Source organism: Otolemur garnettii, unplaced genomic scaffold (assembly GCF_000181295.1).
Source record: "Otolemur garnettii isolate 467f Iridium unplaced genomic scaffold, OtoGar3 scaffold00004, whole genome shotgun sequence".
NCBI classification, from domain to species: domain Eukaryota; kingdom Metazoa; phylum Chordata; class Mammalia; order Primates; family Galagidae; genus Otolemur; species Otolemur garnettii.
Window position 1 is genome coordinate 43686505 of NW_003852399.1, and position 19329 is coordinate 43705833.

A 19329-nucleotide genomic window follows, 5' to 3' on the forward strand; every position below is an offset into this window, starting at 1 on the left:
AATATGAATGTTTTGACATAATAACTAAGAAAGTTACATGAAGGCTATGTTAACCAGCTTGATGGAAGTGTCTTGGATTGTGTGTGAAAACACCACACTGTACCCCCGAAGTGCATCAATGTACATAGTTACCATTCAGTAAAAAAAAAAAAAGTAGGAGATAAGAAAAGGTACATAATGAGAGAATGGGTAGAGGCTCTTACTTTGCAAACCTGTGCTTCTAGGTCCTTAATTGGAACCTCTTTCATTAAATCCAAATTTTACAGAACAAATCCTTTTAGTAAAAGGCATACGACAGAGAAAGACAAGGCTTTTATCTTGCCTTCTTTGTTGCTTAACAAAGAACAATCTTGAAATCAGAAGGCTGCAAGTTCCTCAGTCCTGCAAGACTGACACATTAATATAAACTAGACCCCATAGAAGTCACCCAACCAGCTACTTGAGAAGTTCTGCGAAGCTCAGACAGATCTAAAACAAGAGGGGACATGATTTTGAGAAGGCTAGACCTGTGGTCAGACACACATCACCCATCGTGTTCTATCATATTTGCTGTTTCCACACAGACAGTGTCAATGACATACATTTGCTCCCATCTCACACATTGCCCCTAAAATCCTCCTTTCTCTGTTCACTACCCTGACACTGTCATCACCACCACAGCGGAGGGCCCTGGCACTGACAAAGAGACTCTTGTCAAGAGTTTCATCTGAAAGCCACGGAAGGATAGAGTTTGGAAAGGTTAAGGATTCTTGTTTTTGCTTCAAAACTCATTTCCAGCAATGTGGGATGAGTTCAGAGGTTTCATTCTTAAAATCTTGCTTGCCCAGTACTGTCTTGAGATCTTTACACAAACAAGTATATGCACATGTAGTGTGTAGGCTTAGCCTGGTCTGGTGAAGGATGGATGGCTATTGTGTGAAAAGTGAGCCAGTGTCCTGGGTGGTTTAAAGGTTTGGATCAGGAATCTCTAATTTTATACATATGTAAAGCCTGGCTCTCCTCTTACTCTGATCCTTTCATCAACCCTGATATCTTTTAACTTCTCTGTGTCACTTTCCTATTCAGGATCATTTCTAATCCCCAAAGTTATCCTGTGGGGCCAGGCACAGTGGCTCACTCCTATAGTCCTAGTACTCTGGGAGGCCCAGGCAGGTGCATTACTTGAGCTCTGGAGTTGGAGACCAGCCAGGGCAAGAGTGAAACCCCATCTTTACTAAAAATAGAAAAACTGAGGCAAACTCACCTGAGCCCAGGAGTTTGAGGTTGCTGTGAGCTATGATGCCACAGCACTCTACCAAGGGCACTTGCAAAAAAAAGAAGGTATCCTGTGGGGTAAAAGTATTCCTGGTGTGCAGAAGCTTCTATTGATTTATCCCTGAAACTGTGTATATACCTGAGTACATAGTGTGGGAATGAGGGCTTCTCAGATTCATGTATTGAAAACATAAGAGCAAAATATTCATACATGGGAAAAATAAGGAGAAAATTTAAAGTACACAGCAAACATCATTCATGTATGTGCTACTGGCATCCTGAAGGAAAACATCATTAAAGTTAGAGCTATCAAAGGGAGCAAATAAAATCGTAATAGGTCAGAATGGTGTGGAAGTGGACCCTAGGGGTAGCAGGCCTGCGCTTTACTCCAACACTACCTTTTCTACTATCAAAACTCATTGCTTAGGATAGACCCTGGCACCCTGTACTAATAATGGCTCAGAGTACAGACAAGATGGGGAAAAACCTTGTGCTACCTCTGTTAGATATCCTTCTACACAAACAATGACTTTTTGAGTTTACCAATTCTGGTCTCATTTTATCTTTTTACTTTAGCATAGGAAATATATGCTAAATATATATTCCTATATTCAAAAGGAAAATGGTTTCCCTTTCCAGGCTACTTTCTTGTCCTGGAACCCAAAGGTTGTGATCAGAGATAAAGAGGAGTGTCTCACAGTGTTAAAAGAGTCAGTTTATCAAGAACACATAAAAATCCTGAATACTTACGCACCTAATAACAGAGCTTCAAAATAGATGAAATAAAAGCTCACAAAACCAAGAGAAATAGACAGAGCCACAATTATGGTTGGATATCTTTTTTTTTTTTTTTTTGAGACAGAGTCTTCCTATGTCTCCCTTGGTAGAGTGCTGTGGCATCACAGCTCACAGTAACTTCAAGCTCTTGGGCTTAAGTGATTCTCTTCCCTCAGCCTCTCAAGTAGCTGGGACTGTAGGTACCCACACAATGCCCAGCTGTTTTTTGTTGCAGTTGTCATTGTTGTTTAGCTAGCCCAGGCCAGATTCACACTCGCCACTCTCAGTGTATGTGGCTGGCACTGTAACCACTGTGCTCTGGGCACTGAGCCATGTAATTTGATATCTTAATTATTCTCTCTAGCTTTAAAGGAATCGATAACATAAAAAAGTAAGATTACAGAATATTTGAACAACACCATCAACAAACTTAATCTAACATTTATTGAATACTATACTAAGCAATTTCAAAATCAGCATTCTTTAATTGTAAAATGAATATTTAGTATATGCTATAATTTACCAACTCTTAGTACATTTCAAAGGATTGAAATGATATAGAGTATATTGCTTGACCATGCAGTGGAATTAAAGTAGAAATCAGTAACAAAAGTTTTAACTGGAAAATCCCCAAATATTTGAAAATCAATCAATATTCTTCTAAATAATACATTAGATAAAGAAGAAATCACAAGGGTAATTAGAAAATAGCTTTAACAGGTAAAAAATGAAAATGAATCATATCAAAGTTTGTGAAAGTTAAATCAGCCCTTAGAAAGGATGGCTTTAAATTAGTGATCTAATATTGTATCCAAAGAAGTTAGACAATGAAGAGAAAGGAAATAAAAAAGATTCTATAGGAAATCAATGACATAAAAAGCAACTAATACAGAAAGTCTTTTTTTTTAGAAGATTGATAAAATTAATAAACTCTATAGCTATACTGATTTTAAAGAGAGAGAGAGCGCGAGAGAAAGCACAAATTGCCAATAGCAGGAATGAAAGAAAGTTCATTACTACAGATCTAACATCCTTTAAAAGGATAATTAGGACATATTACTTGATGTTAATATGTAACATTAACTTAAAAACATAAGTTAACATAACTGACCACAGGAAGTATCAGGATATCTGGATAACCCACTATCTGTTTTAAAAAAATGTAACTTATAATTAAGAATTTTTGCACATAGAAAAGCCTAGCTGGCTTCCTCAGTGAAACCTATCAAATAACTTACCAAAAATGAGTAAGATGATATCCTGCCAATAAGTTTTAAGAGGTCAACATAACCTTGACACCAAAACCATACCATGACATTACAAATAAAGAACCTTGCAGACTTTCATGCATGTAGACAAAAAATACTTAACAAAATAATAGCAGATCAAATTTAGCTAAATAAAATGTTAATACATTATGACCAAAGTTTCTTTTTTCTTCTTCTAGAACTTTAAGATTTGTTAAATTACTTAAAAATCAACTTGTATGATTCAGTGTCATTAGATTGAAAAATAAAAGCCATATGATTATATTAACAGATGCACACAAAAGTATTTGACAAAGTTCACTCATTTACAATTTAAAAAACTCAACAAATTATAAATAGGGTGAAAATTCCTCAGGCCAATAAAGCATATATAAGAATTTGTACCCAATGTTAGTCTAACATACTTAATAGCAAAAGGTTATTTACACCAATACGTGTATTGGAGCAAGGCAAGGATGTCTGCTCTAACGCTCTATTCAACATAATCCAAACGGTTTTAGCCAATGTGATAAGATAAGAAAAATAAACAAAAGGCATAAAGATTAGGAGGAAAGAAAAGAAAACTGTTTCTGTTTGCAGATGGCCTGATCATATACAGAGAAAATCCTAAGGAATCAACAAAACTACTAAAACAAGATTAAAAATACCATTTGCAATAGTGTCAAAAACTAAACACTTAGGGATAAAATTAATGTAAAGAGTACAAAAAGGATATGTGAAATCTGTAAAACATTGATGAGAATAATTAACGAAGACCCAAGTAAAAGAACGGATACTGCATGTTTGGTTAGAAAATGCAACATGATTAAGATGTCCGTGCTCCATGAATTAATGAAAAGAGTCAACATCCAACTTAAACTCTCAGCAGGATTTTTTTGTAGAAATTGACAATCTAAACTATATATGGAAATGCAAAATAATTATAATAATGGAAACAATTTTGAGAAATAACATATCTGGAGGATTTAACTTGATTTGGGACTTAATATATATAACGTGAGAGTTGTCTAAACAGTGTATGACTGGTGCTACAGGGTAGACATACAGATTCATTCAGTAGAACTAGAGAGCCCCCAAATAGACCCACACAGAAATGGTTTGACAAAGGTCTCTAAAAAATTCAATAGAGAAGCCTTTTTTACTAACAATCCTGGAAAGACTATCCATCTGGAGGGGTAAAAAAAAAAAAAACTAAAGAACCCGAATTACTGACTACCTTTCATTGTACACAAAAATTATTTCAGTATGAGTTATGGACATAAATGAAAAAGCTAAAACAGATTTTCTTGAAGAAAACAGGAAAATATTTTTGCAACCTTAGGATAGGCAGATAATTTTTTTAGACAAGAATCAGATAACACTAATTTTAATAAAAAACCTGCTAAATTAGACTATCACAATTAAAACTTTTGCTCATCAAAAGACAGAATTAAGAACATCCATTAATAATTAAATAGATTTCCTCTGCTATCACTTTTATGTGGGCATATCAGAATATTGCATCTGTTTTGTGCTTCCTCTGTACTAGCCGCTTTGCTGGGTGCAGGGAATACTCTGTTGAACAAGATAGATATGGTTGACCTAAAACATTCAGTTTAGCAGGAGAAATAGTCTAACAAATAAGTAATTACGATTTGAAACGACAACTGCAAGGATAGTGAAAGTACAGGATGCATATTATGGTTTTCATTTTGCAAATGTAGAAAGCTGGCAGTGGTTAATAATTTGCTAACTTGCAAAGCCAGTCTAAGCTCCAGTGTGCTGACTCCTGCCTCTACCATTCTTTATTGTTTCTGTTGTTCTAAGCAAAGGAAGTGGAATTTTAAACTTAGTGGCTAGGTTCAGGTATTAATTTATATTCTGATTTAGTTTACTATGAAGAGAAGTGGCATTGTAGCTATTTAAAGAAATTCCATTGTAATGTTGCCATCTTATAAGCCTTGTTTGAAAATTACTTCTTCAGACTAGATGCCAATGTCAAGGTTAAGCAAGTGTCTCTAATTATATTCTTGTACAGTGCAATACCCAGTGAGTTAGAAAGGAGGTCCTGGTTCAGGCAGTCCCTCTAATCTTTGCTGAGCATTTTTGGTGTGTCCTTTTTAAAAAGTTGTTCTTGCTTTTGTTTTTTTAATTTGTTTGTTTCTTTTTGAGACAGAGTCCTTGTTGCCCTAGCTAGAGTGCTGTGACATCAGCCTAGTTCACAGTATCCTCCTGCCTCAGCCTCCTGAGTAGCTGGGAGTATGGGCTCCCACCAGGATGCCCAGCTAATTTTTTTATTTTATAGGAAGCTGAGGCAGGAGAATCGCCTAAGCCCAGGAGTTGGAGGTTGCTGTGAGTGGTGTGACGCCACAGCACTCTTCTAAGGGCAATAAAGTAAGACTCTGTCTCTTAAAAAAAAAAAAAAACAACCTAGAATTATTTTATATAAAATAAAAAATTATTTTTAAATTTATTGTGTATTTTTATGTTTATTTCATATACGGTCTTGCTCTTGCTCAGGGTGTTTTAGAACTCCTGAACTCACTCAAGCAATCCTCTAGCCTTAGCTTCCCAGAGTGCTAGGATAACAGGTGTGAGCCACCGCACCAGTCCTTCTTAAAGAGTTGGTAAAGTTGACAGAAAGGCATTGGGAAGAAGTAAAGTATAAAATGTAGAGCATAAAGCTGGAAAGAGAAGCTCTACCTTTGGAGGTAAACATATGATGGGAAATGAATGCTTTGTCCTTTCTTTCTCTTGGATTTGTGACAGCACAACATTGGTTATTGTCTCGTGTCTGTGCAGTGCTTTACACTCTTTAATATCACTTTACATATAGTATCTCGTGTATTTCTTATAATACAGTCACAGCTGTTTACATTTCTTATACTTAATATCATTATGATTTTAATCCAATCAGGAGGCAACAATGGTCATAGAGGTGAAATAACTAGTTCAGGCTGACTTAATAAGTGACTTTCAGTGCATCTTTCTGAATTTTCCCCTGTCTTCATCTGGTCTACCTTGTATTTGTAGATTTCATGTTGATGTCTTTGGTGATGACTTACTCTCTGGCTTTAGCCTTCTGTTCACCCGTATTAAACTAGTGACACTGCCAGGCCATCAGTATTGTCTCCTCTGCTCCAGAAAACAACCTTTGATTCTCCTTTTCTCCGTCATTAGTGGTACCAGTACCCAATAAAAGTGTTTATATAGGAGTGGGCAGTGATAAATGTTTCAGTGAATAAAATATGAAAGAACAAGCATGTCATTATAGAGACATTCACCAGTGACTTTCTGCTGTCACCTTCCCGCCCTGTATTTTCGTCTGTTACCAAGACTATTTATTTTTTCCACCACATGTTTTTCTTTCCCAATAATTACTCTCTTGATTCCTGTAGTTTCTTCATTGCTTCCTTTTTGTCCCCATTGCCTCCTCAATTAAGCCTGTTTTCCACAGAACTGCTAAAATAATCTTGGGTTTTATGTAACTTTTTCTTATTATAGAAGCAATACTTGTAGAACATTTTAGAGTCCTGGTAAGAAAAAAAGAAGGAACTAATAATCATTTGGAATTTCACACATTTTGGGGCTTCTTGCTGTTTCTGTCCTGCCTGCCTACCTCATGAGTGATGCCACTTACAGGGAGATTACTCATCTGGTGAACTATATTCTTGGTGATCTACCTTAAAACAAAGAAAGCAAGCTAATAGTAGCCAAAACAAATTCAGCCCGTGTTCTTACTTGCTTAATTCAAGTCAGAAAACATTTATGTAGTGCTGTGATATGTAAAACACTGTGCTGGGCACCTTGGGGACTTAAAGATAGATATGATTGATTCTTAATTTCTTAAGAGTTCTCAGTCCAGCGGGAAACACAAATCCATTGCTCTGTTTACTCTTATTTAAGTCCCAACAAAATGTGGTCATATTTTTTTTGATGCCCAACAGATTAAAAGTTGGGGATTAGTAGGAAAGGGTATATCCTCTACTAAGCGTCATTGTACAAAGAGCAGCGCGTGTGAAACGGATATTGATGGAGAAAATGGAATATATATTTAAAACACTGCACAATTGGGCAGACAAAATAAGAAATCATAGTACTCTGGGTTTATATAATGTTGTAAAAGTAGCTTCTGAGGTCATCTCTTTCTGTCCTACAGTGTAATAACATTTCCAGAACTGATGGGTTCGTACCGTCAAGAAAAATTGATTATGCTCAATAGAGAGGCAAGAAATCAACTGGTATATATTTTAGAGAAATTCACAACAAAAAGTATTAAAGTTTATCGAACATGGTAGAAACTTCTTTTATTAAAAATTAATGTGGCATGTATGCACTAATGTTGATGGGATTACTATACTATTATTTTTACTGTAAATATGATAATATGGAAGCACATCCTCAAATAATTTCATTCATTCCGAATAGTTATCTTAAGGTTCTTACCAGGAAAGCCTCATATTGCATTCCTGCCCTTGCTTTTCTGGTGCAGATCTTAAAGGTCCAGGAAATGATATTGTAGCCTTAGTGTCCAACGTAAGTTAAACATTTACCATAGAGTGTTTTTCAAGGGGTCGCCATTGGCTGAGGGCACTGGATTCCTTTCTTAGCTGTTGCTTTCTGAGTGGGATTGCCTTCTATATTCACCTACCAGAAGAGTTCCACCCCTCATTGTTCTACTGACGTGAGGATCCTGGGTAAGCAGATATTCTTTCTCAGGCCTTGTTCTCTAAATGGGAGTCCTGCGATGCCCAGCCTGGGTAAGCTGAAAAGTGAATGATGTCCCAGCCTTTCTTACTGGCTTATGCCTTTTCCCCAGTCCAAGAGAATGTCCCCCTGTTTTCCAAAAACAAAATATAGTCATGCACTGTATAGCGACATTTTGGTCAGTGACAGACTGCATGTGGGATAGTGGTCATATAAGATTATAATACTCTATCTTATTGTACTTTTTCTATGTTTAGATAGGCAAATACTTTCCATTATGTTACCCTTGCATTCAGTACAGTCGCATGCGGTACAGGTTTGTAGTCTGGGAGCTAGAGGCTACCCCATCCGTCCCAGGTGTGTAGCAGGCTAGACCATCTGGGTGTAGATGAGCACACATTTACGATGTTCGTACAGTAGCAGAATCGCCTACACAACATTTCTCAGAATGCATCCCCGTCATTTAGTGACGCATGGCTGTCATAGCCCAGCCCAGCAGGCTGATGGCTGCAGCAGTCAGGAATAGAGCCTGCGCAGAGTGTGACCTGCTTCATGCCAGGCACTTTCTTGTGGTCCCCACCTGAAGTGTTTCTGTCAAGTAGGGGAAACAAACACTTATGCAGATATTTGCAGTACAGCCTTGTGAATTCTGTGGTAATGAGCTCCAAAGGGTGCTGGGAACACAGAACAGGGAAAGTCAACTACTTAGGGAAGTCCACAAAGGCTTTGGAATAAATGATGTTAGGACTAAGCTTAAAGGCTGAGGGAGATTATAATGGGAAGAATGGTGAATGGTGTTCTGGGCAATAAGCAAAACAAAACAACGAGAAACATTTAGTGAATGAGGAGATGAAGGAATGGGAAGGAGCCGAGTGCAAGGACAAGGTGATGGGCAGGCTGGAGCCACGCGTTTGTGCGAGGACCACATCAGCCTTGCTGTTCTTGCCAGGGACATGCCATGCCAGTGTCATGCTGTCATGTAAGATTCATTTCAGGCTTATAAAAGAGTTCTTTTGGAGGAGAGAATTAAGTACTTTTGATCTCATGCATACGTTGTGAATGATTTTAAAGTGGATTTCACATCAGAAAAGAAATAAGCTATGGAAAAAGAGCACAATAGTCTACTCATTCTGGGGGGGGAAAAATCCAGCAAGGAAACAGTTACATTTCTATATTAGAGAAAAATAATCACAGAAAAAAAGAAAAAAGGACAAGTTTATGTTAACTTGCTGGGGCATCATTTTAAAAACCAGCCATAATATTAAATGACTAGAAATCAATTTCAATCTAGCCCATGTAGGAAAAACAAATGTAAATAAAGGTACAGACCCAGCAACATCACAATAAATTTATGTGAAATCCTAAAAAAAAGTTAACCATTGTGTGTGAGCGCAGTTAAGCTATTTCAGGAAAAAAACTGATACATGATTTAACAAAACAAATTTCATGGAATTCCAGGGTCGTGTGTGTAGTGCAATAAAAACAAACATTTTACTGGGAGCAACAGCGAAAATCAATTCTAATAAAAACATATTTCAGTGAACATTTAAGCCATATAACTGTAAAAAGCTCTCCTAAAATACAAAAAGCTGTCATAAAAGTTTTAATCTTCATCTTCAGATCTTAAAAATTCATCATCTTCAGAGCCAGGTAGACAGAGCCAGAAAAGCCACCATCCTTGCCAGAATCCAAATGATATTCTTCATTACTGGAACTCACTGCCGTGTAAATTGAGTCAGCCCTGTGTGTAGAAACGCCGCTTTCTGGTTCTTTTGCTGAGTTTGGTTGCCCAGTTCATACCATTAAGCTGGAACTGAGCATTATAGCAGCGTCTTTGTCACCTATGAGTCACAGTTTGCAATGTTAATTTAAATCTAGAGTCTGTGGGAAGTAAGGTCTCCCTCTAATGGGCTAGATTTGCTGCATGTGGCTTATTTCTGTGAAGAACCAGTTTCCTGACAGGTTTTGTGTTGCTGTACCTGCCTCAGGAAGGGTAGGGGGAGGTGGCATAATAGTGTCTGGTAATTATTAGCCGTCCACCTCCCTTGCTGGTCAGCTTTCTACCCATAATATAGTATCCTAAGCATAGTTTGTGTTTGGGAATAAGTCTGCATCTACACGAGAGGTCACTTTTTTATGGGCATTTTATGTAAATAAAGTTATTTGGCCAGGTCTGGTGGCTCACGACTGTAATCCTAGCACTCTTGGAGGGCAAGGGAGGTGGATTGCTTGAGCTCAGGAGTTAGAGACCAGCTTGAGCAAGAGTGAGACCCCATCTCTACTAAAAATAGAAAAATTAGTCCAGTATTATGCAGGCACCTGTCATCCTAGCTACTCTGGAGGCTGAGTCAGGAGGATTGCTTGAGCCCAAGAGTTTGAGGTTGCTGTGAATTATAACACCACAGCACTCTGCCCAGGGCAATGGAGTGAGACTCTGTCTCAAAACAAACAAACAAACAAACAAACAAACCCCAATTCAAGTTATTTGCCTTGAATTTGTTCAGATGTTCAGTAGGATTGTGTGACAAACATTAAGTGTATGGCTTTTTTCTCTTAAGTTCTTGTTGTATTTAAGATAGAACCACATACAACTTGAATTTAGTACTTACGTATTCCCTTAATATTATTCCATATGTCCTCAACTAGATTTTTAGCTCCTTTTGAAGGTATTTTTATTTTTTTAATCCAGCAGCATGAGATGGAACAAAATGGATGGATTGCTTATTTTATTCTTTAAGGATTGTGGTATAATAGAAAATTCAGAGTCCTGAGTCTTAGTTTTGATGTAGCTCTTAAGTAATAGTATAATCTTGAGCAAGTTCTTTTATTGCTTATGCCTTTCTTCATCTGTAGAAAAAGTGGGTAATTCGATTGCACATTGCTTTTTCCCCTAAATTTTCTTTTTTTAGCTTTAAAAAGAAATTTGAAAAGGATAATTGTAAGAAATAACAGAGAGATCAGGTACAGTTGCTCATGCCTGTAATTCTAGCATTCTGGGAGGCTAAGAATTTGAGACCAGCCTGAGCAAGAGCGAGGCCCAATCTCTGCTGAAAATATAAAAATTAGCCAGGTGTTGTGCTGGGCTCCTGTAGTCCTAGCTACTTGGGAGGCTGACCTCTTGAACCTAGGAGTTTGAGGTTGCTGTGAGGGAGGCTGATGCCATAGCACTCGATACTATACTGGGTGACAAAGAGAGACTCTGTCAAAACAAAAAAAAATACAGGGGATCCTGTACATCCTCCACCCAGTTTCCTCCAGTGGTAACATCTTACATAACTATAATACAGCATTGCCACCAGGACATCAACACTGGTAAAATCCACTGAATTTATTCAAATTTTACCAGTTTTGTATGGACATATGGCCATACAAAAGAGGGGTGTGGCCGCCACCACAGTTCAGATATGGAACAGTTCCATCATGAGGATCCTTCAAGGGCCACCACCCCACTACATGCCACGCCTACTTCCCTAACCCTCAGTGTAACTAATCTGTTCTCCATTTCTCGAATTTTGGTCATTTTGAGAATATATGAATGGAATCATACAGCGTGTAACCATTTGAGATTGGCTTTTTTTCATGTAGCATAATCCCTCTGAGATCCATCCAAATGTTAATCCATACATAGTTTATTCCTATGACTGAGTAGTATTCTGAGGTGTGAATACACCACAGTGTAACTGTTCACCCATCAAAGGACAATTTGGGTTATTTCTTGTTTGGGGCTCTTACGAATAAAGCTACATTGTACATGTGTATCTACATTTTTGTGTGAATTTAAGTTTTCATTTCTTTGGGATCCATGCCTAAGAGTAAAATTGATGGGTCTTATGGTAAATGCGTGTTTAGTTGTATAAAAAACTGCCATGGTCTTTTCTGTAGTAGCTGTGCCATTTTACATTTGTGCCAGCAGTATATTTTGAGTTAATTTTTGTAGAATATGTGAGGTTTAGGTTGCAGTTTATGCTTTTTGCCTATCCATGTCCAGTGTGTCAGAACCACTTGTCAAAACGCTATCTTTCCTCTGTTAGATTGCCTTTCTATCTTTGACAGAAATTAGCTGGGCGTATTTGTATGAGTCTAACTTTGGGCTCTCTGTCTTGTTTCATCGATGTATCTCTCCCTTTGCCAATATCATACCATTTTGAGAACAGAAGCTATAAAATAAGCCTTAATATAGGGTAGAGTGACTTTTCCCATTTTACTCTTTTTTTTTTTCTAATCAAAATTGTTTTGGTTGTCCTAGGGCCTCTGCCCTTCCATATATCTTTTAGAACAAGCATGTCTATGTTTACAAAAACTTTGTGGGGATTAAAACGTTAGATCATTTGGGAGAACTGACATCTTTCTGTGTTGAGTCTTTTGATCCCTCCATTTATGTCTCTCCATTTATGCAGGTCTGCCTTGATTTCCTTCATCAGCATTTTGTAACTTTCAGGATACAGGTCCTGAATATGTTTTTGTTTGATTCATACCTAAGCTTTTTGTTTTCCTTTTTCTTTCATTGGGAGTGATTGTAAGTACTATTGTGTTTTAAGTTTCGGTTTCCACATGTTGTAAATATATAGAGATGTGCTTGTTTCTTGTATGTTGATCTTGTATCCTACAATCTTGCTGAGCTTGGTATCTTTAATGGTCCTTGAGGAGTTTGAAATTCTAAAATGGTATTAGCCAATTATTCCTCATCTCTAAAGAAGTTGGAATGAGTGGAAATTTTTTTTGGTGAGGTTTTGTCCAACCTGAAAAACTTAATTAACCAAACCAGGACCACTTTAGTAGTCTGCCTAGAAAATACTTCCTTCTTTGAGAGTTAAAACAATGTTAAAATTAATAGTTTGAGTTATATTTTATTTAGATTTCCATGGAAGACTAATTCTTGGCTTTACAGAATATATTTTGTTCCCTCTTAAACCCCCCAAATCTCCTGATTCATTTTTTTTATTTTTATTAAATCATAGCTGTGTACATTAATGCAATCATGGGGTACAATGTGCTGGGTTTTTTTTTTTTTTTAGAGACAGAGTCTCACTTTATCACCCTCTGTAGAATGCCGTGGCAGCATCACACAGCTCCCAGCAACCTCCAACTCCTGGGCTTAGGTGATTCTCTTGCCTCAGCCTCCCAAGTAGCTGGGACTACAAGGTGCTCGCCACAATGCCCGGCTATTTTTTTGTTGCGGTTTGGCCGGGTCCAGGTTTGAACCCGCCACCCTCGGTATATGGGGCTGGTGCCCTACTCACTAAGCCACAGACGCCACCCAATGTGCTGGCTTTATATACAATTTGAAATATTTTCATCAAACTGGTTAACATAGCCTTCACGGCATTTTCTTAGTTATTGTGTTTAGACAATTATATTCTACACCTAATATGAACTAGTAATGGTATCCTCAGAAGTAATGTGTGTGTGCGTGCGTGCACGTGTATTAAATCTCTGGATTTAAAAGCCAGGCTACGCAGAATCTAGACTTTTAGTTCTTATCCTCTAAGCTAAAATGTCAATTATATTTTGAAGGTACCTGTTTAGGAAATGAACAGCTGATGCTGGAAACTCCAAATAAGATTCTATTAAGAACACTGCTAAAACCATCAGTGAAGCATGTGCAAGTCATGAGTCAGTGATTGAGTACATTGGTGATGTCAGTATGGCCCTGGATTACCCAGGTGGGAATACAGATCTTTGCAAAAGCAAAAAAGTGATTTAATCACACATGATTCATAAGCAGCAATAAGCAGCATTTCCTGCTAAGAACCCAAGATAGTTACATGGTCCATCTTTCAGAGTCTTGTGTATTATACACAATATTCAGCAGTATAGAAAATAAAAATACATTCTTCATTTTATTTATTAAGTATTATCGGAAATTAATAGTAGTTTGTGGTACAGCAGAAGTTAGGGACCTAACCATTACTTCAACCCCTTTCTTTAAAATACTCTGAAAATTGAAGCGCATACTTTCCTGTCCCTGGAGGGTTGCAGATATGTGTGTGATGACTTAGGAGCATCAGATACCAAGCTGGGTTTTAATATGGAAACTCTTACGTCACTTCAGCCATTTACAACAGAACAAAATGAACTTAGATTGCTATAATTTCACAGATATTTTGGGGTATTCAGGTGTGCCTCTTTTGCTTCGAAATTGTACTTTATTAGCAAGTCTAAATTAATAGTACTGAGGATAGTTCCTTACCATTGTACTACCAGTGAGGTCAAGTCTTTAAGACTGATAATTCCTGTGTCATTGCTGAAAGACCTTCCAAATTCTCAGTAATGATTATAGAAGCTTACATGTAGGGAGTATTTCTGTCTTTAAAGAGGAAAGCAGAGTACTGGAGTGTGCTAACTCTTTTTGAGCTGATTCAAACTGGGCAAATAGTGGGAGAGAGGTGAATAGCACAAGCCAAATCAGCACTACTTTTAATCAAATGCTAAAACTTCCTAAATGTAGCCAAGACTTTTCTCATCAGCGAGGTCAGCCTGCAGTGTGAGGGAATCAGAGTGCAAGCACAGGAAATTATCTGCATTAGATGTGGCATTGAACAGGGCCCCAGTGACCACTCAGTGTGTGCATGGACATCTGTGGGGTCAGAATCAGTGCAAAAATGAAGAAGGGTGTGGCCTCAGTGCTGTGAAGGGCTATATATTGCTACATAAAACTGTGATTCTGTGTGTATTGGATTTTGATGGTCTCAAAAGGCTAAACATGTATGGTGGGAGGTAGAAATATATAATAAGTGAGTAAAATAGATCCCCTTCAGCTTCCATTCAGGTCTCCTCATGGTAAACATCTCAAATAGTCAGATTTTCTTGAAATCAAAGTCAAGAAATATTCTAGGTTTCCACATTCAAAAGCATTTTTAGCAGTAAGACTTTTGATTGTCTCCACATAAATTTTTAATAGTACATTTAGTTTGGAGGCAGATTTTTAAAATTTAAAAGCTCCATGATGAAGTGAAATGAAAATAATTACTTTTGCTTCCTTCCTTCAGATCTTTCTATACCTACTCAGAGTCTTGGCTCCCAAAGAGGAGTGCTGAATCCAGCTGCTCTGCCCACATCTGGTTGCTGGGGTACAGAAGTGCTATAGACTGAATGTTTGCATCCTTCCAGAATTCCTGTATTAAAATCTGATCTCCAGTGTGATGGTATCGGGAGGTGGGAGCTTTGGGAGGTGGTTAGGTCATGTGGGTGGAACCCTCATGAATGGGATTGGTGCCCTTAAAAGAATAGGACTGAGGGTGGGCTTTCCACCCTGTGAGGACATGGTGAGAAAACAGCTGTCTGTGGACCAGGGAGTGAGCCTTCACCAGACACGTGATCTGCTGCTACCTTGATCTTGGACTTCCCAGTCTTCAGAACTATGAGATATAAATTTCCCTTATTTGTAAACTACTCAATCCATGGCATTCTGTTACAGCAACCTGAGCTGACAAAGATACTTCTTCAGAGGGCTTCTTTAGACCTTTCAGATTTTCCCCCCTCTTAACTGCTCATGGCCTCTCTATCAGAGCACTTGTTAAAGTTGTAATATTACTTATTTCTGTCTGGTTCTTTTATTTATGTTTCTTCTTCCCACTGCATTGCAAGCTCCGTAAATGTGGAGACTTTTAGTAGCACACGCACACACACACACACACATATGTGCCACTGTTATCCCTTGTGCCTACAATACCTAGTAAAAATATTTGTTGAATGCATGACTACTTCTCAAGCAGACACTCTTTTCAAAGGTCTACTAAAATATCTTTATTCTTTATTATCTCTGGGAAAAAGGAGACTGGTGTATGTGTGGGTTGGAATAAATATTCAAGCTTTAGAATTTTTATCTTCTTTGAAATCTTTTATACAACCTCTTTTATAAAGAGTTCCTTGAAAATGATCTTTAAATAAGAAAATTAAGAGGTGTTTCAGTTGAGAATTAATGTATTCACATATACTTTAAAATTGTGTGTTACACAGAGATACAGAAGGTGTTTATATAGTGTCTATCACTTGTCTGCTGTTTTCCTGGAAGAATGTACATGTTTCTGGCTGTAAACAACTTACTTGCCTTTTGAAGCTAGAGAGTAAATTGTGGCTTATGCATGTTTGCCTGCCTTTTGTGGAATAGCCTTCAAATAGCTAGCACATGAACAAAAGACTTCAACTTCTTAAAAAACCAAATACGTGACCTTTGACATTCATGAACACATCCTAATAATTTGCTCCACATACGGTCTCGTCATAAGTACAGTTTGGCTGCCAGCCAACATTCATTTCTTACACGAGGGCTGTCAGAGCCACATGGTTGTGTTTATAAGGAGAATGTTAGTGTAAGAAGTCTGTAGAACTACTTATAAAATCTCACATTCTACAGATTCTGTCTTTGAAAGCACTAAATGAAGTGGCACCACCCTAGAATATCCGAAGTAGCAATTAAATTTCCGTTATAAATAAACTATGCATTGAGTCACTCCATAGGCCAAATGTATGGGAAATATTGGCAGAAAATCATTTATTTGTAGTGGTACCGAGCTGTAGGTACATTCTTAGCAATACCCAAAGTAGACTTGTCTTTTGGCTCATTTCTTGAGTTGAAGGTGAAATCAGGGTGTTAGCAAGGGGGAAGGTAAATACCCCTTGGGTATGTTGTCTACCCTATGGGATGTGCAGACGCAAGGGTAGGATCCCATTGCTTTAAGGAAGATTTGCTGCTGTTGTTGAATGGACACAGTAAAGCAAAGGATGATGTGCCATCTCTGAGCACTTCCCCTTCCTGCCTCTCGCCACCTTCCCAATGGTTCCTTTTTCCTATGATTTCCCAAGTGTGGTTAGAGCCCAGGAAGTAGGGGGATGTGAACAGTGGTCAGAGACGTTGGTGGCACCCCCCTGGGCTCATTCCAGGCAGAGGGTTTTAAGAGTGTAAGGTGGGTTTTATCCTCTCCTCTGGGCTTTATCACAGTTTCTATTTCCCACGCAAGGCTCCTAGAGGCCTGACCTACCTTTCACGGCTCCTGGTGGCCCATATTGTTCTATCTGGGATGAGCCTCATTCTTTCCCCACTAGCACCTGCTTTTTCTCTTGTGTTTGTGACACTGAGCCCATGTCAAATTGCTACCACGTTTCATTCTTCATTAACTATCATGCTGAGTATTAATCACTTCCACAGATTAATTCTCAGTAAGGTATTGCCAGAGAGGAGGGCTGTAGTTTATGCCTGGATCCTTTCAACTAGGGGCCCTCTGCCTTAGTCCCTGTCATTATCAACAGAGTTGTCTACCCAAGTGGCCTTTACTTCCCTATCTCCTGTTTATTCTTCAACTTACTGTAATTCATTTCTACTTCCACCAAAGCAACAAAAACAACACACACTTTTGCTGGGGTCACAAATGAACTATATTACCACTACATTGAATAAACATTTCTCAGTTTCCATTCTAAACAGTACTAAACACAATTGGCTTCCTTGAAGCATCACCTGTTCTTGGCTTTATGATAGCAGTACCAGTCCCAATTCCTATTTGCAGACAAGACAGTTTATGTAATAGAGATAGCTACCTATGTAAATGGTGTGTTTTAAAGTTTAATAATGGAGAATAATAGTTTATTAGCAATGATATTTTTATATGGTATATGAAAGTTACAAAGGTTTTCTTATTTGATTCTCTCACTAACATGTGTTCTCTTGGGAGTTAAGAGTAGAAGTGGGTAGACTAGCCAGAAGTTTTTGCAGTAGTCCAGGTTAAAAAAAATGATGGTAGCAATAGAAATAAAAAGAAGTACACAGATTGAAAACATGGGTTGGGGGTAACCAACAGCAGAGACAGCAAAGAAAAAAAAAGATCCAGAAACATATGGACATGTGGTGTGGCAGATACTGTAGATGAGCTTATTGAAAATATACCTCCACCCTGCTCTTCCTGTGCCGCTACAGCCAGAACTATAGCTAGGATTCTGTGTGTGACTTAGATTCTGCCAAGGTGATGCACCCTCGTGAGGCTTGTGGCAAGAACCACAGGTAAGACAGTGATGAGGTGACCATGTGCAGAAGAAATCCTCCAGCAAACATAGAAGTTCCTGGTGCTGCCGGGCACCTGTGGTGGAAGGAAGTTCTGGCCTTGAGTCCTTGTTGTCATGTGGGAGAGGTGGGGCGGGGCTGCGGTACTTTCTGCCCAGACTTGTGATGTGGTTGGACCTTTCTCCTGGCTGTGTGCACAGTTGCCTTGACAGTTATCCCAGCCTGATTGTCTAGGCTTCTTGGGGTTCAGGAGCTACCAGTAATCCTCTTTATGCTTAAACCAGCTGGAGAATTCTGTTGTCTGCAAATAAGAATTAAGACTGGTACTGCTATCATAAAGCCAAGAAAAAAAGTGATGCTTCAAGGAAACTAGTCATGTTTAGTACTGTTTAGAATGGAAATTGAAAAGCGTTTATTAAATTTAGTGATAATATAGTTCATTTGTGGCCCTAGCAAAAGCGTGTTGTTATTGTTGCTTTGGTGGAAGTTGAAATGAAGAGTAAATAGGAGGTAGGGAAGTAAAGGCCACTCGGGTAGACAACTCTATTGACAATGACAGGAATGGGAGCTGAGGGCAGTAGTTGAGCGGGATCAGGGGATTTGATCGAATTGGATCTAAATACTACGTATAAAGCAAATGTCAATGAAGTATCTTATACTTGGTAAGGCTGATAACTGAAGGGATCAGTATGGTTATTCCTGCTACTATTATTGTTTTGTCCTCTGTGTACTTAGAGCAGCGATCTTCAACAGGTGTGCTGCAGCACCCCGGTGGGCTGAGAGAGGATCTTAGGTGTGCCGTGAAATTTTAAAGGTTGTTGATTAAATTATCTTGGTAAGCAGTTCAGAGCACTATGAGTATATTCTTTTTTTTTTTTAACTCTTTTTTTGGATCAATGTAATGTAAGCATACACCACAAAAGTATAACTGTAGGTTCAAGTGTGCCTTGAGTTTTAAAAAAAAAAGGTTGAAAACCACTGCTTTAGAGTATTGTGAGTAGGAGATAGCAGTCACTTCTGTCTCCTGATTTTACAGACATTTTTTTCCAGCACTTACAAGCTAGCTTCATTGCCACGTTATCTTCCCTTAATTACGTTAAGTAAACATTTATGAGGTACCCAGTACGCCCTGGGTATAAACACATCAGGTGCCTGGGATACAAATTGAACAGAACGTGCTCTGTGCCTCTGAATGGGTCTTGAAACCTGAGGGGAGAGATAGGTAATGCACAAAGAAATGCTCGATCCCAGGTTTTATGTTCTAACAGAGTGCTAAAAGAGGAGCAGAACCATCAGAAGATAGGGGTGTGTGCACACACATGTACACCTCTTGTATTTATTCATTTA

At 38.3% G+C, this 19329-nt stretch overlaps 1 protein-coding gene across 1 annotated transcript in view; it reads left to right on the forward strand.

The window, feature by feature from the left end:
* The window catches only part of ZNF704 (zinc finger protein 704), a gene marked incomplete at its 5' end in the record, with an annotated part of 218135 nt that overhangs the window by 13153 nt on the left and 185653 nt on the right, over nucleotides 1-19329 (forward strand). The gene's annotated exons all lie outside the window — the stretch shown is intronic.